The following is a 27,030-nucleotide window of genomic DNA, read 5'->3' as shown; positions in this document are numbered from 1 at the left end:
TAATAAAAATACTATGATTAATTTTTCGGTGCATATAGCTATATATCTTTACCGTTTCAAAAAGACTAACATATATACTGAAAGAATGTTAAGTAAAATCGTTATACCTACGGTAAAATATATAGAATTGTATAGACTACCGAATTTCTTCACTAATAACCGAAAATTATGCAACGCAAAAAGCTTTAAAACTTACTAAAGACATAAATTTTACTACTTTATTAAGCAAATATTGACGATAATTAATTAAATAAAACTCCTTAAAGTGTTGCCTCGAATATTAACCTCGATAATACGCTTTAACATTTAAACTATTACGTAATCCTTACTCAAAACCTTACACTTCATTTCAGGTGTCCGCGTAACGAACTTAAATCAGATGACAAAATTCAACCTGACTCGTTTCATTCAAAGGCTTAATAAGGTAAAATAAAACCAAAAATTGACCGCAACTCAATTATTTTAAATCCATCCTCCGATATACGCATACATATTCATGAGGCAATACAAAAGACATCAACGCGTGGCGAATAATTCCCACCTAATTTTATCGGATATCGAATGTCAGAGCACTCGTAAATCATAGTAATATTATTTTAACGGTTTATTTACTATGCATTAAGACCTACACATCTGTGAATCGGAGTTGATGTAATAAAATGTCATTATTGTGAGCGTTAGTACGGCCAGTGTAGGCCTAAACGCGGAGAGGCGGCCTCACAGCGATGTTGAAGACGTAAAAACGGCGGGAAAGAGACTAAACATCGAATGCATAGCGAGGACAGTGACTACGAGTGTACTGGGCGGCGTCGCACTCGCGACTAGCCGTGCTATCGTTCAAACCGCGCGCGAGTACCGTTAGACAGAGAGAGCGAAACGACGCAGTGCGTGCGAGCGAGAGAACTAGTCCGCGCCCCGTCCGAGCCATCCGGAAGCCTCGCTGAAACTGGACCGTTTTCTTTTCTTGTTATTATTGAGATCGGCTCTCAAGTTCTGTTGTTGTCGCGCGGCGCGCCGCTCGCGCTGATAACGCGATGCCACACCGGCCTGCGCACGCGCACGCTCCGCAGCTTTAAGCTCGCTCGCTCGCGGACTCTACACCCCCAGTGATGGAATGGATATTCGATAACCAAGTGCTGTGGTACTGACTTCTTCGTTTGGATAGTGTGTTACAATTAAAAATATTTATTATTTTTAATTTTTATTTCTGTTGAACGTAGTGCTAAAGTGATACGATACTCAGTGCTCTAATTAATCGGGTAGGTACATAGCGACTGGATTTTTTACACTGAACTGTAACGTTGTACTAGTGCCGTAATACTAACTGAAGCTGAAACGCACAGTACAAGGACAAGCTGAAAAGGACTTTTCCGTGAAACGAGGTAGGTGACTTTTTTTCAGTGATCTTGTTTGCGTGATAAAATTTTTCATCCTTTTTTTATAAATTGTGACACTTTATACAATTAACATAATAATAAAGAGCGGCACTCATATAAATATTAAACCGAGAAAAGAAAGTCCGTATACAAAAATATGTCCTTTAATCGATTCAAAGCAAAAAATTACGTTTTATTTCAGCGATAAATTTTAAATATAATGTTACCATAAACTACTGGTCCTTTTTAAGTGTAGCGGTTGAAAACAACGAATCTTTTATGATTTTACTTTCCCCAATCGCAATATAAAAATTAGGTATTTGGGCGATGATTTAATTCTTACTGCACTCAAAAAAGACACGTAAACAAAATTAATTTAAAGATTTTGAGGTATTATTGAAATCTTAATCATTTGGTCTCATTTTTAATGCTGTCATTAAAATCTGTAGTTAAATTCTCTTTTATATTTAACTGCATGGCATTTCAAAAGAAATTGGATCAAAAGTAAAAAGCTTAACAGCCGTATGAAACATTAATCTGACACTTACTCGTGTGAGATGAATACTTTGAGTGCATTTTATGCATTCCACTTTCCTCTGTATCAAATACGTGATACGAATTACTCATCGCCGTTCGTTATCTACTTTTATACATATTTTATGAACCCAGATTTTATTGTTAAACAATTATTCGTTATAAAACAATGAAACGATAAAAAACCGTCGTAGTAAGTAGTAAAGGTTTTTCCGCAACCTTGCCCTGTGCCCAGTAAAAGCCATAAAAATAAAAGTGAATGGTACGGTTTCACCGCGATTTTCACTCATTCTAACAATAAAAGAAATAAAAATAAAATAAACAATTATTTGACCTAGTAAACCAGAAAGTGACTTGGGTACGCTATTTTGCCATGGCCGCCGGCCGTCGGGTAACACTTTTTGCTCCCTTTGCCCATTGTGTAGAACCCACTGCTATCGGGATGATCGGAGACAATATGGATTATATTGTTCTAACTTTCAATTTTTAAAATGGATAACAAATTAAAAAAATAATATCCAAATACCCATAGAATCAATATACCTTCTTAAATTTGATCAATTGTTATATTTACGACACAAGATGCTATTCGTAATTATTTCAATAAAAAGTATATTTGTTTAAAATAATATACGTACCTATATTTAAAATGAAAACTTTAGATAAAACGATACTACAATAAAAAATCAATACAACGATAGCTATTGAAGTTACAAAAATAATTCCAATTCCGCAAATAATTGCAAACGAGATCACATGTGGTCGGTATTAAATGTGTAACTGGTGTTCAACTTCTCTCAACATAAATGTATTCCTTTTCCGTGTTAAATGTTATTCTCACATGTACCAGCTCCTTGAAAAGGCTCGCTACATCAACGGCTACCACAAAAATAAAAGAGAAATAAAAATTAAGGCGGCGGCGTTCGCGAAATTGCACTTATCTTGCATTTGCATCGGTGAAATAAAGGTATAAAACTGAGACTTTATATCCAAATTGCACCGATAATTTCGTCCAATATTATGTTATAAAAATTAAACCAGTTAAATGTTTTACATTATGTTCTAGTTAGTGGTTTTCGAAAATATTTTTATACTCGTATCTTAACGGCTACACCAAAAATTATAAATTACTGTTCGTTTCATTAAACATGTTTAACCTTTCGTAAACATAAAAGTACAACGTTAGAACTATTGATTTAAATGTATTGTAGACGAAGGCCCTGTTTTATTATTTAAACGAATGCAAATCCGTTAAGCGTAAATAATTCCACAACAATGCTCCAGGAAACTACTTTAATCTCAATACCAAAATTAAATACAACAGTGAAAAATAGAAAGTGAACTGAACGCATGATATAACTAGCCAATACCACCCGATCCCAATAATTACTTGCCTAATAAGAATGCTGTTATCAGAGATCTCGCACACTACGGAGCCAATTTAAATCCTCCGTTGAACTTTTTATTTTACATAAGACATGGACACTGATATTTTATGAATGTCTAGGAGTGCACGGATCGTAATTATTTTGCACCGTCAAAACTCAATCTCGGTTTCATACTGACCGCAGATTGCGTTTCGAAGAGAAAAAAGAAAAAGAGCTGCTCGCTCCGAAACGCTGTGTCATCTCTGTTATTATAAAATAAAAAAAATAATTAGACAATTCGCTTTCACTGGCATTGCAGATAGGTGCGTAGAGTTAGGTAACTGACAGACTTGTCTGATTTGATCAGATCCAACGACAACTTTCTGGTTTAATGGCTACGATCGTAGATGTTAGGACGTCAAATATAACGATGTCTATGATTTTATGATACGAAAGATTTTGCATATAGATATATTCAAAAAATCAGAGACGCATAAATTATGTGCAAAGATAAGGTATTAAAAAGTTTTGGTAGTGAATTAGGCTACTTTCAAATTTAATGCTAAGTTATAATCAGGTTTTATGGCTAGATAATACATTATTTTTAGTTGAAGCGAATCAATTGCGCTTTTGTGAACTGATTAATTCTGAGCCGCATCTTATGGACGATAATTAATCCTAACGAAAATGTTACAGTTTTTGCGATACCCAATCCCCGTGAGTTTGTTTTAGATTTGCATTTAATTAGCAATTGACATTTTTTATTGAAACTAGTTCATAGCATCTCGTTAAATGAAGCTTATAAGTTACTAAGCAAAGCTCAAAGAATTTATTTAAATTTAATCATCGAGTGAGCGGCCACAAAGCCATTGGACGCTCAAAGGCGTTTCGAATTATTAATCCGATTCCAATCGATTAATTAGTGTTTTACAAATACTATATTTTGTAACTGAATCTAATTTCCGCTTAGATTGTATTTGACAATTTCAAAATGAGGAAAAACATTCGAATGAGTTTTTTGCGTATATTTCGTGTTTACGGAAAATTTTAACTTGGAGGCTTACCTGACGAAATTCCAGTTACGCTATAGTTATTCAGGGTTTCGTAAAGAACATACATGTAAGCTTACAAATGCAAGTTAGAGTAGTGTGGTCTGACGTATGGATTAATAATGATGGGTTTTTTGTTTAGAAAAGAAAAATAATATGAATACCTAATGTATTGCAGTAGTTATAAATTTTCGCTTTCAATATACACGAAGAATGTTTTTATTAAAATCAATAACCAAACAACTTAGTAGTAATTCAACCGAACTTATATGAAAACAAAGGCAATATTTGATTTTTATTTAAATTAGTTCTTCGTTGCGACATTTAAGCTAACTTTGATATAAAAACAAAAAGCAAATACTTGCAAAATGAATTCCATTTAAATCATTAAATTATTGAAATGAAGCAATATTTCAAAGTAAACTAAATGTAAAGCGTTATACAATCAAAGGCGGGTGGAATGACGAGGTACGGTATACGCTTAATTATATTTATCAAATACTTACAATTTGTAAACGTTTTATCGAATCAAATGCTTTTTATGTTATAATAAAACTTTTTATAGATTATTTGCTTCCTGAATATCAGGAATTAGTTATTTTTAAAATGTTATACTTAAATAAAAAGGAGTAATAAATGGTGACAGCTATATACAATGAATTATAGTCTAAATTCTCGACTTCAAGTCTTTTTATATCTCGCAATCATGCGCATATGCAAATTAAAAATAATTATAAATAGGTTTAAGGAATAAGAAAACCATTGTAAGGAAAAACTTACTTACATGTATAGGAATTTACGATTTTCTGAAATATTAGGAGATGTTTGCCGAGCATTGGGACATTGAAGAGTCATAATAATATGAATAGATAGGTACATCTCGTCAAAAGCTTAAGAAATAATTATTAATTATAGAAAACGATAGAAAGATTTTTTTTCTTTGGAAATTATACTGAAAAGAAAAAGAGATTTTATTTTATGATAATAAAAGTGTACCTTATGTTACTCAACTAACCTTTGTAATAATATAACAGGTACGAATTTATGTATCAATGCATTTCTATATAATGACTTTATTAAAATTACTCATAATAATATTATTTTATTTTATTATAGAAGGTAACACATTATATTGCCTTATACCTTCATCTACACATACCTTAACCCTTAAAGGATTATAAGTATTTATTAATACGTGGGATTTATGGCAATTAGAAGATTATTACCTATATTCATCAATATAATAAAATTCTACCATATTAAGGCTTTACAAGAGACGCGTTATAGATACAGACAAAAATGGTTAAAGTTACCTTATAAAACCATTTACGACAAATCCGTTCAAATTTGTAATAGCTATTCAGATGTTTTTTACTTACTTTGTTGTTAATTACTTATTGGTTATATTACCAAGTTATAACTGACGCGGTCTCCCGACAGATGGTGCTACATGTATCCTAAAACACGGTATCGATGCTTGAGCTGTTAAAATAAATGTCCTCAGGATTAAAATGATGACATCATATGTAAGCCAAATTGAAGGATCATGACTATTTTCTCACATTTGATCAAATATCCACTTAAAATACATCTTGGACGAGTAGAACATATTTAAAAAACCTTATGAAGGTCCTTCTCTGTCACGTCAAGGTAACTCACAACCAAAGAACATAGTGGGACAAGTATATAACCTCTATATAAGAATATAACTACAAATTTTTGTTTCACTTTTCATAAATTGAAATGGGTTTTCTGAAAAACAAGACATATTTACACCGACACTTACTGTAGTATGAAGAATAAATACTTTTATTCGAACACGAACTTATGTCGCCAATTGTACATAGACCCACAAACCTCTAGGTAGCTCAGCCAGGGATCGTGTCTAGAGAATGTTCGATACGCCGACAAACGGGAAACCTTTGGTAGCGTTACAACTAGCCTAATAAATTTAAAATTGTTGCATGAAAAATATTTTTATTCGAACACGCACTTGTGTCGCCAATTGTACGTAGGCTCACAAACCTCTAGGTAGCTCAGACAGGGATCGTGTCTAGAGAATGTTCGATACGCCGACATGCGGGACACCTTTTATGGTAGCGGTAAATTGAAAAATTACAACGTCCATAAGCCATAGTCTTCTATTTTAAAGATTCTAGGCAATCACGTTCATTTGTTGTAAAGCTACATAGAGTGATTATAAATACTGTACAATGAACGACAGTTGTGCTATGAACAACGATTTAAGTATTTTATTAGGCAGTAATTCTTAATCGTACAAGATTTTAGTCTATTTTTGGGTGTTTATTATATTTTCACGGCTAAACTAATAACCCAATCTTCATATCAAATTTGGGTTAAGGGGTAATTTGAATCTTGCTAATGGATGTTAGTCAATTTTAAATAAAACATTGTTCAGAGAAGATAAGGAATTCATGGAAAAGTAAAAGTATTTTTTGTAATTTTACACGTTAGGTACTAATTTGGAATAAAGGGAGTAAAGAGGGTAGGAAGGTGCCAAGTCAGTTTTAAACGAATTCTTTCAAAGTCATATATGTTTTCTCAGTAGCATTAGTTTTCTAAATCCATTTATCTTATTCGCAAAACTTCTAACCTAACATGGCATATAGGAAACCACGTATATAATCTAATTCAAACAAAAATCAAATCACTATTTGCTTTAAGGATATCTAAGATACCTATGAGTACAGCACAAGAAAGATCACGAGTAAATTTTCCGTTGAAGCCATGCGTTGAATGCTAATGACAGCTGCCTTCGTCACAGAATTAGCCGGGTAGGTGTGACGACAAATGGATGGTTTCAAAACGAGCTCACTTGCCTTGCCGCATTTGCATATAATTGCAGCTTGATTCTAATTATACCAGACACAGATGTTCATTACTTTTCTATAACCTCGTTTGAGCAAACCATGTATAGGTTCCATCGTAGATCGCTGATTTATTTCGTCAAAAACTAGTGCACCTGTAGTTATAATTTTTTTATTGAGTGTTTGTAATTTAAAACTTATACTACATTATATAATTAAATAGTATTTCTATGTCGCGAAAGAAAATAAGCTTAAAGCTTCTCCTTTGATTGTTAATATTCTTGTATTTAAAGTTAACTTTTAAAAAAATACAGCTTTGGTTTAGTATAGTATAATACACATAAATAAGACTATTAAATAAAAATAGTAATGAGCCATGACAACACTAGCGGTACGCGGCATCCCAAAAGCAATGCATTGGGGGTGTGATTAACCTTAATAGATATTAACTAATATAGTCATGAACTGCGACCAATGACCACGTATTTTATAGACATATATCGTAGACATATACCATTTGCTACAAATATAACATAAAAATAGTATTCGGAATTAAATCAACAAATTCCAGTTCAAACTAGATGTTGATCTCTCTTTCTCTCGTAACCATGAAATCTAAAATATACGCAGTTCAGAAATAAATTTATTGATTGCATTCAACGTTGCAATCGGACGTGAAAAATGACGGGTTCGGAAAAAAATATCCGTCGCTAAGAGAACGTAGCAAATATTATGCGTCTGTTGCAACAGACTCATGAATCACGATGCAATAAATAAATTCGCGTATCCTAGGGGTGAATTCGCGAAACTGTACACGAGGTAGCGCATGCGATTTTGATACGAAATTACAAGATCTGAATACAGTCCCAATCGATTATCGCGTGCGATATTTCAATAGCCGGTATCAAAATAGTTTTCAAAGAGCATTGAGACATAGACGGAGATCTCTGATAAAAATTCAAGGAAATTCGAAATAGTCTGCATTCAAGTACATCGCTCAGATTGTAAAAAAATGCACAGACGACGGTATAGACGTCGCATAATTTTTAGATTCATTTCCATAATGTGCAGCCGAACGCTATGAGGTCATCAGCGTAAATATACAGCTGTGTTTATACCCATTACTGTCCCACTACTGGGCAAGGGTCTAAGAATAAGGGAGGTTCAAACCATAGTCCATGAATGGCCAAGAGCGAATTGATAGACTTCACACCTATGTGAACTTTTTTTAAAAGCACTCCCTTTTTTTCGAGATTTCCTAACCTTCATTTCCTTCATCGTCATAACAAGCTATAATTAATTTCTAATACGCACCTAACTGAAAAATTATAGGTGCCTAGTATTCGAACCTCGGACCTCCCGATTAAAAAACAGTGTATTATACATATTACTAGGATATCATTAAATATGTACATCTTACATAGTCGTACTCACAAAGTAATTGTCCAAGTATTATTAATCTTCATTACATAGATCTTCGGCTGTCGAAAGTAAAACCTACGACGAACTGCCCACGTCTCAAATAACTGTAGAGTCATCGCATAAACAAACTATTTCAACCTGCAATGTATTGATCAACTAACGAACCAGATTTTGATTAGCTTACTTTAAGCTTAAATCGAGTGCTATTGCAAAATTTAATTTTGCAGTCAGTACTATTAAACTAATTTGGATGGAACTTTCACTTATCCTGATATTTCACGAAAAACAATGTAATATATAAGCAATTTTTTGAATATAAAGATTTATAAATTAATTTATTTATTTTCATTTGATTCAGACATAGGCCATATTTTGTTAGTATTTACATTTCACTTAAAACCTATGTTAGTAAAATTTTTATTAATCTAAAAAAACATAAACTAACGTGCAACGGACGAATTATGGATTTATTTATTACATTAAATTATTACAAATTCCTATAAAGAAATAAATATTAATTTTGAAAAATAATTAAATATTACATTTCGTTGCGTATCGTATTAAATCCTCTAAATCCGAAAATTTAATAATAGCGATATACGGAATACGGTCTTAAAGGATGGACAAGATAAAGTAGCGTTCACAATCAAGTGCATGACTGCGTTTTAGAGTTCCGTACGATAGCCTCTTACTGAACCTACGTCCATCCTTCTGTCCGATTAACCTTAATACATAAGTCGCTAGATGAAATGATCACAGAATATACAATTGTAGCGGATATCCTAACAAATTATAAAAACATAAATGAAGGTAAAAGATCTTGACCTGTTTTAATTTTTTACTTTTTCTGTACCTTTTTTATAATAAGTAATTAAAAACCATAATACTCGTATGTACGAACTTCAAAGTTAGTATTTTTATGAACAAAATCCTCATTTAAAATAAACAATTAAACCTAGCTAGCCGGATTGAAACTAGATTTTTCAATATCAATAAACGAACAATTTTTAATATTTTTATAATTATATCGCATGAATACATTCCGTAGTACCTTCAGTGTGAACCCGACTAACACTTAGCCAGTTTTTGCTTCTATATCGACACAAACGTGACTGTATCGAGACTAGACTTTTTTCGCAGTTGCGGTTGTATCAATACGTGACAGTCATGCGTTACTTGTACTTGATCTCTGCGCTCGTGTGAATACGCCCCAACCATTTATTGTGTTATTTTTTTGTTTTTAATAAATAAAGAGCAGTAATAGCCTAGTGGTTAAGAAACTCGACCTCTCAATCGAGGGGTCCGAGGTTCAAATCCCAGGCACGCACCTCTGATTTTTCAAAATTATGTGCGTATTAGAAACATATTATCACTTGCTTAAACGGTGAACCTGCATACCTGCGAGTTTTATAAAAAATATCTCAAAGGTATGTGAACTCTACCAATACGCACTTGGCCAGCGCGGTGGACTATGGCCTAATCCTTCTCATTCTGAGAGGAGACCCGTGCCCCGTAGTGAGACAGTAATGGGTTGATGATGAATAAATATGAACGCAGCTTATGATCCTTATGTTTATAAAAAAATGGTAACATTCAACGCCTATGCACCATTTCGTAGACTTGCTACGCGAACAATTTCGGATTCAACTATTAATTAGGAGAAGTTTGTTCACTGTGATTGGAAGTTTAATTTTTTGCGCGTGCGCATTCCTCAAATTAGTTGGAATTCGATACAATGCATTCGATTACCGATAAACGCCATATGGTTGTAGAATCTATTTATGATGTGGCGACATTTACAGGTCTCTATATGTGATTTTTTTGTTTAAAAAATAAAGAGCTGTTTGAGTACGTTATAAGTTTACAAAATTTTTATTTTATATTTTGTAGAAGTTTTAGCTGCCACAAATCTGAGATACATTGCTATCCTCGACTACGTAGTAATGCTTCACATGCCATCAATATTAAGGTAGCTCTGGAGACCTCCATTTTATTGGAATTTCTCAAAAATCTTCCCATATTGTGTGTAAAAACAAAAATGCTATTAAATATTTTCGTTAACGGTCACTCATCTAACTAAAGACCGTGCTAAGTTATTTAACTTGACGTACCATTACTATAGCTGTGCGTTCAAGCTTAATAATATTATCGCAAATCAGAATAAATAACATGAAAGTTAAATAGTATGAATAAATCTCACTCTAAAATCATGTACTAATTTATGACGGTTTTAAATATTTTTACTATGAATAATGTGTAAGAAACCGTTCGTTTATCATCCGATCTTATTTGCTCGAAGCGGACGCAGTTTCTCTATGTAATAATCTATTCTTAACATCTTCAGTATCCGTTAAGGCCAAGTAATGAATTAACGTTTCACCATTCAATTGGTAATGGTGCTCCACAAGTTTAGTATGTTTAAATATATAGGCATTATAACGGATGTTTAAGAAAGTGGAGTTTTTATTAACTACGTGGTTTAGTATAGCAACCTTCTTTTAATATGTACAGGTAAATGTCCTTTTAATGGGGTTGTGGAAGGCTTATTCTCCGTTCCCAAGTGGTGACAGATCCAAAAATGTGTTGTCTGTAACAATTTTAGGTAACATAAACATGACATGTTGCACTTATTATTACGAAGTAGTTTGATCTTCATTCTTAATGCTGTTTGTTTTCCTTAAATTACACATTTACGAGCTTATACTATTTTAACATTTTTTTCCAATAAAAACTAATCTTTAATTAAAAACTGCTTACGATGTATTAATGTTATTAAAGCAAAAATCACCATTTAACTATTTACCAAAAACTAAACTCCTAGGATTATCCGAATTATATTCATGACGGCTATTATATACATATGAAACCAAATTAAATTCATGGCTGATCGTACAGTTTATTTGAAGATAAAATACCGAAAAGACATAGTAAAAGGCTTGCAAAGATCAATGGTCATCTATTTAAATGCTATTAAAAACTTTACTTGCAATGCAAGCTGGCTCTTCAGCAATTTTACGATTTTTTTTCTTCGAGACTTCTTCAGGTTCTTCTTCAGCTTCTTCTTCTTCAATCTACGATTTACCTCAATGCACATTTACCATTATACATTCGAAAGCCTTATTAAGTACTACTTAAGTCGAGAATTTTAAATATTTATTATAATTTTACGGTTTCAAGTACAAAACGTTTGCGAAAAATGATTTACATTTTTTTTCATATACCCTTTTGCAAATTTCATGAGTATTTCGTCGCGTTATAAGTTTCATTTATTTTTGACTAAAACGATTGCTTTGAGGCAATTACTTAAACTGTATATCGATAATTCCTACTTGCCCTACTTAAGGTAATCAGCGATCTTACCTAGAGACCTGCTTAGGACTCATATTGTTCGCTCACACGTGTGTTAGTAGTAAAAAGCGCACTTTCATTGTCTTGAGTGGCATGCGTCTGGTTGCGTAATGTGCTGCTCAGATGGCAATCGGGTGCATGGGAAACGTATTGTTCGAACAAAACTCGTTCACACACATGAATGCCAACTTTAGGCCTGTTATTGTACGCCTCGTTACGATCGCTAATTCTTGGACGATACTAATGAGATGCAATTCCACTTACAGTCTTTGTATGCTAAGTATATTATAGCAGAGGATTTGAATTGTTTCAATGTTGAATTGGGAAATCTTTGGCATTTTTGTAACTTGGTGTTTGTAAGGCTGTTTTAAATAAAGAGTTTATGTAATTATGTGACAATATAGAAAAACATATTTTGCTACAAATATTCAGGTAGCTGTTAAAGTTCTACAATATATAGTTGTAAAGTTATTCAAAGAAGAATTGAGTAAGGAAACAGACACTTCAAATTAATTCATTTAGGTGACGTTCCTTCGAGTTTACTTATAACGTTTACTTATAAATATAAAATGCAACGGTCGCCTGCACCACCCAGACTTTGATTTGATAATATTTATTAAATATTACAATTGAGCACGAATCCATCGATTGCTCAATGCTCAAGCAATACGGATTAGCGCAGTTAGCCGATTTCTTGAACACGAAATTGATTATGACAAAAAAGTTTGATTAAATAAAACTTCGTTGGCATTTTATTGAAATGAAATCGTTTCGCTCCGTAGGCATTATCGTGATTCCTAACAATAACTTCGAAATTCTCATCGGCATACGAAATCTTGAAAATTGTTCTTGCGTCACAAACATAATTGCCGTTACTGATTATTATAAAACTGATCTTTTATGGACAATTTTGAAACGTAATCGCCGCTGAACTAGATCACTGGGTATTTGGTGGTCCATAAAAATCGATTAGTACGGTTTATTTAGGATCTACGCGACCCATTCACTCCGCCAATTTACTTCACATTTCAAAAAACGTATTGACAATAGAAATATATTTTATATTTCATCTAATTTCCTAACTCACCTTTTTTAAGCCAGTATCAGACGAAAGTTCTTTTCCAGTTTGTCTCGAAATATAAAATAAAAATGTAGAATTAATTTAATTGTTCATAAATTATTCACAAGCGAAGTTAAAATAATCATACTAATAATATGACCAATTACGGACGAATTTTATTACAGTGGAATCCAAGGTCTTCTTCCGCTAATTATTGATAATAAAAATACTTTTTAAAATTCTGTAAGCAAAGAAAAAAATATTACTGATTTTTGACATTAACATTTCTGTCAGTTTTAAATTCAATCTAAATTTTTAAATTTAAATATTCCTCCTTCATTTCAATTCTCTCGGATAACCAACACCTAAATTATTTTTGTACCTAATTTAAAAAAAATATATCTTAGTATTGCAATATTCGATACCTAAGAAATTATACCGTTCTTAAGATGACCTAACACCATTGTGAAAATTTGAGCTTACTGTTCACATTGTTCGAATTACTAATAAAACGGCGAGCAATACAAATCGGTTAGATTTAATGGTGCAACGTTTTAATTGGTAGGAATGCCACCAGCATATTTTATTGTACGTTACTGTATTCGATCTATTTAAGTGAATGTGGGTCATTGAGTTATGTGAAATGCATTTTTACGATGCTTCGGGTTTTCTTGTGGCGTCTGTAAAGTTTTCATTTCATAGATTTTTATCGTTATTCGGTGTGTTCATACGGATACATGTATAGATCACATAATTGCTATTTATTGATAATTTATCTCATTTTTAAATACTTTTTATATTTTCATATTTTTGAAATTGACAATTGATTTTTGCAATGTTTTATGTATAGGAAGTGGTAATTAGTGGATAAAGATGTATTATTGTAGATGTTGATGAATGTGGAAGAATATATTGTATTTTTGAAATCCCTTCTGAGTGTTTCAATATTCGTTTTTTTATATAAGTAGCATATAATTATGCAGTATATTAGTAAAAAACAAGGTAGAACATCAAGTGGCCACTGTTGCCCGTGGAAATCTGTTTCTAAAATCGATCACAGACGCGTTACCGCATTTAAGGGCTAAAAATGAGGAATGGTCGCCTCATATTTAGAGGACATTCAAGGCACTCTTCTCCTAAAATGGTGTATTATAGTATAGTCGATACACAAGTAATATAAATTAAGAAAGTTTACTACTTTAGACAAGGCTAACGATAAAATTTATTGTAACTCTATATAAGTAATTCGTTTTAAAAATATAGTAATTGATATAATAAATAACTTTCCAGTTCTTTCAAAGAATCTATACCTTTCAATCAAGCTAAGAAGTCCGATGACGTATTTTTTTAATAAATCATCATTATACATTGTCAATTAACTGCTATTAACTTAGATACGGTTTTAATATTCAACAGTCCCTTGTCTACAAGTTATAGAATATTGTAATTCATTTATGCATAGTCTTGATTGCATCGGCTATTAGTGCCTATTCACATGTACCAGAACCACACCACAGCTACGAGATCGGGTGCAAAGTATGTAAATGCATAGTTTTATTCATACTTTTTTCCGTCAATATTGACAATGTGAACCACAGCTACAAGCAACATCGCGCATGAAAGACCGGACACTTCGCAAATACACGTTTTTGTAGTTACTACAATGCTATATGCTACAAGCTACAGCTTCTACAAGCTGCAGCGACGCCATTCACACATAACCACTTTCTGACGGGTTGTCGCTGCCGTGCGGCATGTCTGTGGTACATGTGAATAGGCACTAGTCTACATCTAGTTTGCACGTGTAAAGTACGCCACACTACGCAGATGTCCGCCAAAATTATCATAGGACCTTCAAGTGGAAGTGGGCCAATAAAAACAACGTCAATGTCCATTTGCTTATATGTTAAATCTGTTGACAGCTTGCGTCTGCGCTGGCGACAATCAGTTGCGCCATTTTCTGTATGCACGACGTGGCAATGTTAGATACAGATGTCAGCAGTATAAGTGTAATTAGTATGTATGTACTTCTTTATAATATAGGAGTAGCAGACGAGCATGCAGTCCACCTGATGGTAAGTGCCTAATGCCGCCCATGGACATTTGTAATCAACCCCAGATAGAGATATTCCTACCTGAGGTCGGCCACAGATTCGCCGCTACCCCTGAGGACTAAGCTGGAACGCCTCGAAAAAGTATGTGTCCCTTACCACACCCTTCAAAACAGAACACAGCAGCGCCTTACACTGCTGTTATTAGGCAGAAATAGGTGTGGCGGTGGTGCCGCCGGAGTTCAACCACAAAGGGTTCTACCACCTTGATAGCTATGGCACAAATATAGTTATATGTGTCTATGTGTTATTTATTGTCGTTGTTATTATTATATTGTTTATGTTAAAGATCATAAAATTTGTATATCAAGTAATAATTCTTTATTGACATTTATATACTGGATGACCAAATTATTCAATAGATCAATAAATTCTTGATAGATTTTCTTGAATAATATCAATTGTATGATCGTAAAGTATTGATTTATACATTATTGTTCCTATAAAATGGCGTTTATTCGCTCCAAAATAGGGAAATACTATAAAGTTTATTACTATAATATACGTATGCCCAATACATATGTAAAAAATTATCTCCCGTACCGAAGTAAATAAGTAAATAAGGTCTAAATGACATAGAACTCTTCCCTACTGTTAATCACAAATGAGTAATTTTCCTTACCATAAAATTTAAGAAGTAACCGAGCCGCCAATAAACATTTATGACAAAATGTATATAGAAAAGGTTATTAACATTATATTAGAGGCGATCATAGATGTGTCTCACTTCTCAAGATTAAGAAAATCAAATTAAGGCAGCCAGATCCCACACCCTTCCACCGAAACGCAACAACTGAACTAGAAATAATTGTGACATCGATACCTCCTCGGTTGAACTATACTGGTTCTACCTTTCGAAAATCCTATTAACCTTGTTGAATTATCGATAGGTAGTCTTCGAAGGCATAAGAGCATCATCGTACACTTGTAGAAGAGAAACTGTAGAATCCTAGCCTTGAAAAAGGCTAACAAATCTCAAGTACGCGTAGCCGTTCTACTACATATATCGCGGTCCAAGTCATATGGAATGTGCCTATCAAATCCATAACAATGGTATAACAAAAAATCTCCCACGGCACATAATAATGAATAGCTAACGACGAAAACTAGGTGAATCTTTGTGCAATAGTCCCGTGTCTTTTAAAAGAAATATGATCATTTTCAATTTCATAATGTTTCCCACACGTAGTATGAATGCCAGTTGTCAAGGAGGGAACTGACAAATTAGTGTAATCTAAAATAGATTTTGCACAGCACACGTAGTATTACTGGCCAACTCGTTTTCAAATACGTTAAATTTTCTTCTTCGGTAATAAGTCTTGGATGGTGCGTTTATATGGTTTCTTTTTTCTGCGCTTGCATGTTTTTCCAAACACTTTTCTTTCAAAAAGTGTAAGTATACCCATCGTGGGCTATAAACAAAGACTTAACATTTTGCATACATTTTACAAAAATAAGTACTATCTCCTCAATGGCACGACTATACAAATTAACAATTTCAAGTTTCCTATAAACCAGCATGTCTATAAACGCACCTAAGTCGTAGCACGTGTACATTGCGTCGTCACTAATAGTGATTACACGGTCACATTATATGGTCATAATGACAATAATTCAATATATGAGTAGCGAATAAATTTATTAAATCCTCGTTAGTGCGTGGACGCGCGTATCTATTGCGTGATGTTTGTTCATTGCTTCAATAATGACATAAGGCCCATACATAGCTGAAATAATTATCCCTGCAGTTATTAGGTTATCTAGTCGGTGGGTTAGCCTTGACATAACTTACAGTTATTTCTATAGATTTAATAAAGGATAATTAGCAAGTAGGTCGAATGCGATGGCATCTCCGGTGCATCTAATTGCTGTAAACAGCGAATATATATTTGTTCTTCTGAAGGCATCTAGAAATATACTTCAGATACGTTCGAGAAGACGTCTAACTTTGATCTACTTAAGATAAAATCTGCAAAGGATAGGAACAGTTGAACAAAGCAGAGTTCTACAACTTTTAGAGTCGATTACAAAGGTGGTAGAACCCTCTTCAGTTCTAATCCGACGACACCACCGTCATACCCATTTCTGCCTAATACAGTAGTGTTAAGCATTGCAATAATACAGCAGTGCTTAACACTACTGCGTTTGGTTTGAGAGGTATGTTAAGGAAGACATACTTATCCGAGGCTTTTCAACTTGGTTCTCAAAGGCAACAAACCATCCGCTGCCACATTCCTAAGAGCGTAATCTTATCAGTAGTTAATTACAGATGTCCATGCGCGGTAGTAGCCACTTACCACCATCAAAAAGAGGCTCATCTCTCTTCTCTATCCAGAGTAAGCCATATATGTTTTATTTTTGTTTTTCATATGTATGCAGTTAATATGTGTTTATTACTTTTTCATTTTCAATAACATGTCTCAAATGGCGATTGTTGTACACTCCAGTAAGTGGCATACATGCTGGCCTATATCTTGTGAATGTTTATATGAATGTTTGTATGTTATGTTGTTGTTGTGTCTAAAATAAATAAATAAAAAAAACATCAGCTAAACTGCATGCTCGTGTCCTACTTCAATATTATAAAACAGTCATGGACATTGACCACATAAAGGCAGATAGCTACTGCACTATACCTGTAAAAACGTATACAACTAAGATCGCGGCGTGACATTAAGGGTGTGATAACATCAAATGCGACACACTTCTCACGCTTAAATCATAAACATACAAGTTTCTAGACAACATCTTCACACTTACAACTTTTATGGCACCAGTTGTCAACAGGTGGTATTTATTTTGACGATCACAGGAGGTTTGACGCGATTGTAGAATTGTGGAGTATTATATTTCTTTGAACAAAAAACCCACTAAGATTGCGTGCGTCAATTGTGATTAACATGTTTTTATTGGTTTAATTTTTTTATGTACTTAATAACATTTTGTGGAACCTCAAGTAAAATTAAAATTTTGAATTGTGAGTTAAATTTTAAAACTTTTTAAAATTTTATTAATACCGCAATTAATTAAATAATATAATTCAATGTTAGACTTTATCATTCATTTGTTTTATTTATACAGTTGTCTTTATAAAAATAAAAATATATTCGTACATTATTCATAAAATAATTGACTTCACTTAAAAACTTTAAAGAAGTAATATTCCGAGCGTTATACCGAATCGCATTTTTTATCTGTTAAAAATTCCTATATCTTATCAGTAATGTGACGACGCAATATCACTAACGAAAGGCAACCTTGCTCACTTTTGCAACTGACAGTGGTATTCGCAAGTAATTAATTCACGCATACGCACCTGACTACTTATTACTTGCGGTAATAATTCAGAACATTCCCAAGGTTGAAGACATTAAACAAACTAACATATTGCCACTATTGTGTAGAACAATGCAGGGAGCGGACCTCAAAAATGCTAAATAGCCTCAAGAACACACGTTCAATGCAAATTGGTCAAATGTCAGGACCATAATAGTATACTAAATCATATTTGTAAAAGAATTGATATTTTGCGAATTACACATAGATTAGTAAAGATACTTCGCCGCCTTGAAATTGAATGAAGCCACAAATGGCTTATTATCGTAAGTTCTTTTTTTGAATTCTTGACAAATAAAAACATTTTTAGAGAAAATTTACGAATAAATAACTAATACTGCGTAATTTACTTGAATTTACATAATAAATAAATAATTATTTCAAATAATTTAGGGATATTTTAGCACGGAGACGTGGCAAAACTTTTTTACGCAAGTATTTCAATTCTCAAAACTGGGTACATTTTCTAGTTAGGAGTGAGTAATCTTTACTAATCTATGGAATTAGAATATAAATATCTACTTTTTAACTTCCTTCGCATATTTTTAAATAAGACATTTGAATGTGATATGAAATATATCTATGAAATAATGTTAGTCTACTCTTTGTAATCTCTATTTTATCAACTCATTTGTTAAAACAAACTACTTGTTAATTATTATTTAGCTACTAACGGAAGGTAATAGTTATATTTATTTTGACGTATTTATGTTAATTTATGTTTGCCTATGGTAAGGGCTATGTGAATCCAGCTAGTTATTTTTAATTAATTCCAAGACCTCCACAAACATTGTCCTGACATCTGCCGTTTCCCGTCACAATACACTTTTGTTTTTTTCTTAAAACACGAACGAATACAGCGTTACAGCCAATTACATTATTTTTCGAGAGAAAGGTATTAAACTCATTTTAATTTTATTTATTTTTATAATGTTCAACTAACGCAGTAAGCTATAATAATAAATGTGACCTTACAGTATCAACTACGATCAACTGACATGACTGCTTACAATTTTTTTTAGTATTTTTAGTTTTTCAATTGTCCTACTAGACAAACCCGAACGCATCACTAGTTCTCTATATGTAGCAGGTTTAATGACCTTACGCAACATGCATCTTGACATTCCTTTTTGTTCGTCAAATTCTCAGTGGTCCGTGCGAACCATTCCCACGTCGGTGTAGTACTCAGCGAGCCGGCTAAACAGTATTTAGATAATGGCCGATTAGCGCATCCGACAACCATAATAAGCAGATGAGTCACTGTATCCGAAAGGAAATATTATATTATAGTTTATTTAAAGGATTTTATTACTAAATTAGTACGAACGGGTAATATAAAGATGAGTCGAATGTATAATTGTGTTTTTATGGGATTAGAGTAATGTGTCACATATATACTCAAATGGGTATTTTTTTATAAAATTGGAGCAACAAAATAGCTTGCAGTACATGAGATAGTACGTGGTCAGTGGTGGACATCTATAACGAACTCTAAATAGAGATAAGATACATTACGTTAGCCGGCATCCACACAGTTCAATCAAAACGCCGACCTAATTTGTGCTAGAAATGGGAGTGATGATGGTACCTGCCCGGTCTAACTATACTGGCTCTACCACTTTTCAAAATATTTTATAAAATAAAATATAACATTTTCATCAAAATTACTGTAGTTGTTAGAATTAACTCGTTTCGTAGAAACACCTAATCCAAAACTTATATCATGTTATCTATTGAGAAATAGTACCCATATAATTCGTGGAATGGAAGTTGCATAATAACGGTGCTTATTATTAGATACAAATGTATTCACGGTCAGACTTCCTCTGCAGATTGCAACTTACAACACTAGACCACTTCATACGAGACATAATTTATTAGCTCCCCGACTTCCGTTAACAGATTTGTAATAACTTCCACGCCAATATAATATTTCGTCCTCGTGTGTTCCTGTCGATTGATTGGCAAATAACGTTTTAAACCTACGGCTTACTCATAAAAGTAAAAACAGTATTTTAACTTCATCCGCTTAAATAATCTACTGACCATTACTACCATTTAAAAATGTATAAATGGTCACATAAATAAATAAGTACTTAACGCTTTTTATATTCATAGTAGAATTTTGCAGGATGCCATATCGATACCTTAATTCGCAAATCAGCCAAGTCCACTTTTTGTCAAAATGTTTTTTTTTATTTATTTTGATTTCTTTCAACGCCATTTACTTACTATCAAAGTAAATAAAAAAACATTTTGACAAAAAGTGGAGTTGGCTGATTTGCGAAATAAGGTATCGATATGTACTTATCAAAGACGAATACACAAACATTTAAACTTAGAACAGAAATCTAAATCGATTATTTAGATGCCCATCTGGCCAGTTGTCGAATCCAGAAGCCACAATGAGGGAAAAAATGAAAAACGAAGAACACTGCCTCAAAATTTCATTCCCGTAAAATTGCACAGGTTCTTGTAATTAAATCTTGATTCTTGTAATGAAAAACTTGAAATAAGTATCGACTTGTATACGAGCACAAGATGTTTAAAAATATAAGAACTAAGGAAAACGCGGGCGGACCGCGATTGAAGCGAGAGAGATAAAGACAAGTGGTATTTAGATTAATTAGCGATTTTACCGCTATTTTTATTGCATCCTTGAGCTTCGGTATATTAGGTAATATTATGCACTGAGGACGTGAATCACTAATGAGAATCATCTGGCAGCAATTTTAAATCAATTTGAAGTCACTGAAAAACTAGCAGTAAATTAATTATCACTTGCTTGAATGATGAAGGAAAACATCATGAGGAAATTTGCGTATCTGAGAGATCCTTGAAAGAAAGAAAAAAAGTCTTAAAAGTATGTGAAATCTACCGATACGCACTTGGCAGCGCGTTGAACTATGGCGTAATTCTTCTCAATCTGAGAAACCAGTGCCCAGCAGTGGGGCATAAATGGGTTGTCGACGTAAAGAACTAGAAATAGTGTGTTAGTGGTTCTGCCTAGTAGCAGTGTTAAAAACTTCTGTGTTCTGGTGTGCAGGATGTAGTAAAAGAGAGACACTCATTTGAAACGTTTCAACTTAGCCATTAACAATGTACTTATGAGCAACCTCATCCTATCTGGTTTTTAACATCGGATGGACTTCATGCTTCTTAACTATATTATAAAAAAGCTAAGTGCGCATTAAGCAACTGCTACTATTTCAAATACTCGTTTCATATTCGGCAGGAATCCAAGATTTATGAGCGGTTTCGAAAAGCAATCAGGGGAGGCGTGACCAATAGTAATTATTTCTTAACACCATCCTCTGAACGCAGCTACCGAACGCACTCCATTAGGCACTTCCTTCGCTCTAATCGCTTTGATTGAGATGCGGTTCTGGTAAATCCGTTTCAAGTAGATCCGTTTAATGGAACGCCTGAGGCCACCGGTACCCGCCCGTCCAAATATTTATTGTTTAACGGTATCAGTTTTTAGAGTATATTGTTAATGGTCAATATTAAAAAAACATGAATAACAATAAAAATTAAAAAAATACTATATATAAAATAAGTCGGAGGCATGGTTTCCAGCAGGTTAGCAGCAGTGATAGCCTAGTGGTTAAGAAACGCGGCCTCTCGATCGAGGGGTCCGAGGTTCAAATCCCAGGCACGCACCTCTGATTTTAAAATTTATGTGCGTATTAGAAATTAATTATCACTTGCTTAAACGGTGAAGGAAAACATCGTGAGGAAACCTGCATACCTGAGAGATTTATAAAAAAAAACTCAACGGTATGTGAAGTCTACCAATACGCACTTGGCCAGCGCGGTGGACTATGGCCTAATCCTTCTCATTCTGAGAGGAGACCCGTGCCCAGCAGTGGGACAGTAATGGGTTGATGATGATGATGATGATGATGGTTTCCAAAGCTACGCTTAATCTTTGGTTGAGGTAATCAGCTCTTTGGCCTACTATTATGTTACTATTATTTTTATTATTAATGACTTGTATTATATTTTATTATATGGGTTATATCCTGAACATGCTAATAATCAATATTAACTTTATATCAGTTTATATCAGTCTTTATGTCTACGTAAGTTTCTTAGTTTTACTATTAATAAAAGCAAATAAATCAGACATAATCCATTGATGGTCATAATACATAATAAATTAATAATTTTTGCATTTCTGCCCTCAAATGTAGCGACGCATTAGGTAAAACATCAATCCTAATTAGAGTTTATTACCATAGACAGCAGTTACCAAGTGGATTGCATGCTGGGTAATATTAATGAAATTCAATAAGAAGAAAAATTAAGTTAAATATTAACACATTGGTCCTAAGCTAAGATTTTCTCACAGACAAATACGTCACATCCTACAGACCAGAACAAACCAGATGACGCTTAAACTAAAATTTACCTCCAGGATTTGATTACGTTATGTTACTTGGTATTCGAGGATCTGTTTTTTTTTTAATGTAGAAATAGGAAACGAGCAAGTAGTAATCTGATGGTAGGTGGCTACTGCTGCCCAAACACATTTGTTTATAAGAATTCACTTGGAATGTCTTAGATAATTAGATCTACCTTCCCACACCTTTCAAACTAGTAACAAGCAATCTTATAGCAAGCAGCGCTTAACACTGCTGTTATTAGGCATACCGTTCAATATGTTCAACTCAAGTAGTGCCTCCGGAGTCAAAACAAAACGGGTTCTTCAATTTGAGTGTTACAGAAACTTTTGTTCTGTATACCGGAGGCTTATATCCTCTTTATCAAGCATCTTAATGGCTCCATAAAGGATTTATTATTACCCGTGAATGTATCCACCGCGGTGGATGTTTATTGTAAAATGTAATAAATCAAAATCTAAGCATGTATTCCATGCCGACAGCGCTATAGAAACACGTTCTTGATCGACGATAGAGATGACGAATCTTTCCGAAAAATCGTGTTGAATCGAAGAATAAATCGATTAACAGAAAAATCGAGACCAAAGAATCGATTCTCCAAAAATCGATCTTTAATCCTTTCAGCTGAAATCGGCGAAGATAGCGGATAAAAAAATAAAAAAAGGTCATCAGGACCAAACAAGTACTGAAATACATATTAGTCAGCAAGAAACGTCTATTAAACACATTCAAACAAATTCGAAAAGATCGACTTTCGATTTTCTGGGATGAATGATCGATTCACTGAATCGATCCATTACTGGAGATAGAAAATAATCGAATTTTTGATCCAAAAGATCGATTGTTCGGTTAATCGATCTCAGATCGCTAATCACCGATTCATTAAAAACTTAAGGGATATTCTTCCAGTGTTAATTTATGTATTTAGTTATTTCATTATAACAGACTTGTTCGTTTAAAAACTTGTTGTTTCATGTCTACATAATTTAACACGATATCTTATGAAAAATAATAGCGTTCGCACGGAAACGCAAACTTACTCATTATAAGGTGTTACAAAGTATTAATTTTCTTATAAATTTACGTGAACAATAATGTCTTCGTGTTATTATGCACAGAAGATTCACAATAAATCAATATTAGATTATGCTGTTAACACGCTGTTTGTGGTTGTAGTGTTTTTGTCACCCGAATGTGTTTCGACATATAACTGACAGCCCAATAGGTGATAAAAGTACTAAAGAGAACCGTTAATTGGTAACACATATTTTTTGTTCAACAAGCGAGACCATCACTGACATCACTTTGCCATACATACCATTGCATTACATATAATATAATTGAAAGACAAAATCAATTTATTTATTTCTTAAATATTTTTTGGACTGATATTCCTAATTTTCATCACCTATGTAACACATAAGTTACAGATATATAAGTTACAAACGGAACCGACAGTCCCTTCAAACGGAATCAAAATTACATAATGATCAAAAATGTCAAAGTTAATCAGAAAAATTACACTAAGCTACCGTAACCTACCGTAACGGGCATCACGATTCGCGATTGTGCGAGGAGCCTATCATTTGCGATTAAGGTATGCAAAGTAACTCATCAAAGTCGAGATCGCGATTTTGATTGCGATATTACGTAAAAACGGTTATGATACACCCTGTTATAGATATCAGTTATTCCGTTACGCAAAAATAAATAACCGCAATCTTACATCTACTGTCCTGAGTTGCGAAAAATAACCATTTTTAATAGAACAAAACACTTATCGTGATGTCATTTAAATAACTATTGAATGTAAATAGATAGATTCGAATGATATGATTAAAACATAAACATGTTTTTATGTAACAAAGCATGTAGTCCACCTGTAGATAAGTCACTGTCGCCCATGGTGATCTGTAGTCAATGATAAATACTCCATTATTTATTTCATTAGCCTAAGTTGAAAAGCATTTTACCAAAGTCCTTATACCATTTCTATACTTCCATACTTTTACTTTTGGTATGGTACGTATGTTCCAAGATGAAAGAAAATGAAAAGAAATGATAGTTTTTCTATATCCATCCTCCGGAACTTAATCTTTAATATATTAATGTAGGCACCATTACGTTCATATAAAAATAAGTTTAGACATTTAAGGATCGTTTCCTTTGCGCGTTTCGACTTAGAATTCGCATTAAAGCTTCGAGTTATCCGAGCTATTCGTATCGAATTAAAAGACAATATAAATTCATCTAATGTGTTGTTTCAAAATCGAAATTGCTTGTCATTAGCAAGGCTAAAATGTCACAGAACAATGCGAGTCCTGAGCGCTTGTCGCGCTACGGTCGAAGGCCGCACGTGACCGCATTTCCTCTGGATATTACACACAAAACGGTCACGCAACAACAAACATTATATATAAAGTCTAATCAATGCCTCGCAATTATTAAAACCTTCGCAAAATAACGTACACACATGTCGAATAATCTTCAATCCTTTCGATCGAGCCAGCTCAAATTCTCTGAACTATGACTCATTTGTTATATTCGGTTTACCAGAACTTAAATGACTTGCTTGACGTAGGCATAAAACACTTCCTCGTTCAACCTTTACATTATTAAAAATAAATAAATTTCAATAAAACGTAAATGGTATCTTTTATCTCCCGTTCGCAAATTTATTGCGCATCTGTTCGAACATGCTAGCTGAAATTCAAGTTCCGCTGACCTTTCACTACTATTAATCCGGTGAATGCACACAGTGACTTAATCTTTTTATCAATAGAAAACCAATTGAATCAGTCCATGGAACAATGGAGCCGTGTTTTGTTTGGGAGCAAACTTCTTGTCGCTTCGAGGCTGGCTATTACAAAACGATGAGTGTACACTTTCGCTTGGCCAATCAGAATGGAGGCAGCACGTGTCAGCGCGGGCGCAGGTCAGAGGTGAGCTCGCGCCTCGAACGAGTCACAGGGAGCGCATGCTCATCTATTGTTAAAAATAAACTGATGAAAACTAGCTCGCCGTGCCGCGATTAAGGCGAGGGCAGATATGCAATTTATCATTCATTTTAGTTTTTACGCGTCATCGCCGGGTCGCTGGGTCAATTGTTTAGATTGAAGTCCGAAATATCTTGATACTTTAATGCATCTTTATGGACATCAAGTTTTTTATTTTCGTTGACTGTTGAAAAGTATAACAGGTTTCCTTTTGAGCGGTTTTATCGCACCTTACATCGACTATATACAACGTAGCTTGCAAAATCGAGACTGGTATTCGAAATCCGAGACCATCGAATCCTAATCATCACGTTGTCGCACAGCCGTGACGTGTCCGATAGCGCTAAAACCTCGTTATCTCTCCGTGTTCCACGACAACATATGTACGTTATCTACTCGACAATGACTGGAAAGGCTTTAATTCAATCAGACAGGAGACTCGGAGATAGCTGTATCTAGCTGTCACAAGAGGGGCGCGTCGGCCAATAAATCGGCGGTGCGAGCCTGGCGTGAAAGATGAAGTGCCCGTTTAACATACAATGAGTCTGCACTCTGTCGCAACGGAACTCAGCTTAGGACAGCGTTGGTTGGGCTGGAGGACCGTTTAGTCCTAATGCAACACTCGCTCCAGTAACTAGTTACGAGTTTGTGTGGTTCGTGGAATTTATTGAACGAATTTATAGCTATCTTTTTGCTCAGTACAGCAGTTAAACTATAAATCCGTCCGCTACAGCAATGAATTAGCTACACGAACTATGTCGATGTGTATTAAATGAAGATGTACAAAAAGTGTTGACATTAGACGGAAGAAACTAAACTTCGTAACGCGTAAGAGCGCTTTATCGTAGCAAAAACTGCACTAGCTTACTTAATATACTGGATCAACTTATGTGTACCTACTAAGTTTATTTGATTAAAATGACTTAAATGGCTATCTCGATACGGCTGAAAAGCTTAAAATATTATATTAAGAAATCATCCTGTCATCAACATCATAACTTTTATTTAAAATCTTTTTTGACATAGCCGTTATACACAAAAATAATGTTAACGTGCCATCAAAATTAATATCTAAATTAACATTACATTTTATATTTACAAGCTTCTAGTACTAGACACACAAAGTGTGAGTAAGTGCGCTTTAGTAGCTTAGTGGAAATCATATTCAAGTAATGTAAACGGGGCACGGGATTAGTC

The 27,030-nt window shown here is 33.8% G+C and overlaps 1 protein-coding gene across 1 annotated transcript in view; it reads left to right on the top strand.

The window, feature by feature from the left end:
- Nucleotides 1–1,001: 1,001 nt before the first annotated feature.
- LOC140753696 (uncharacterized) overlaps nt 1,002–27,030 on the top strand; it is a 149,981-nt gene continuing 123,952 nt past the window's right edge. The window contains exon 1 of the mRNA XM_073088459.1: nt 1,002–1,382. The gene's annotated coding sequence lies outside the window, so the exon portion shown is untranslated. The remainder of the gene's footprint in view (nt 1,383–27,030) is intronic.

The sequence above is a fragment of the Epargyreus clarus genome, unplaced genomic scaffold, assembly GCF_041222505.1.
Source record: "Epargyreus clarus isolate Ecla_fem2 unplaced genomic scaffold, WU_Ecla_fem_2.2 ptg000027l, whole genome shotgun sequence".
NCBI lineage: Eukaryota > Metazoa > Arthropoda > Insecta > Lepidoptera > Hesperiidae > Epargyreus > Epargyreus clarus.
This window is presented reverse-complemented; position numbering and strand designations above follow the sequence as displayed.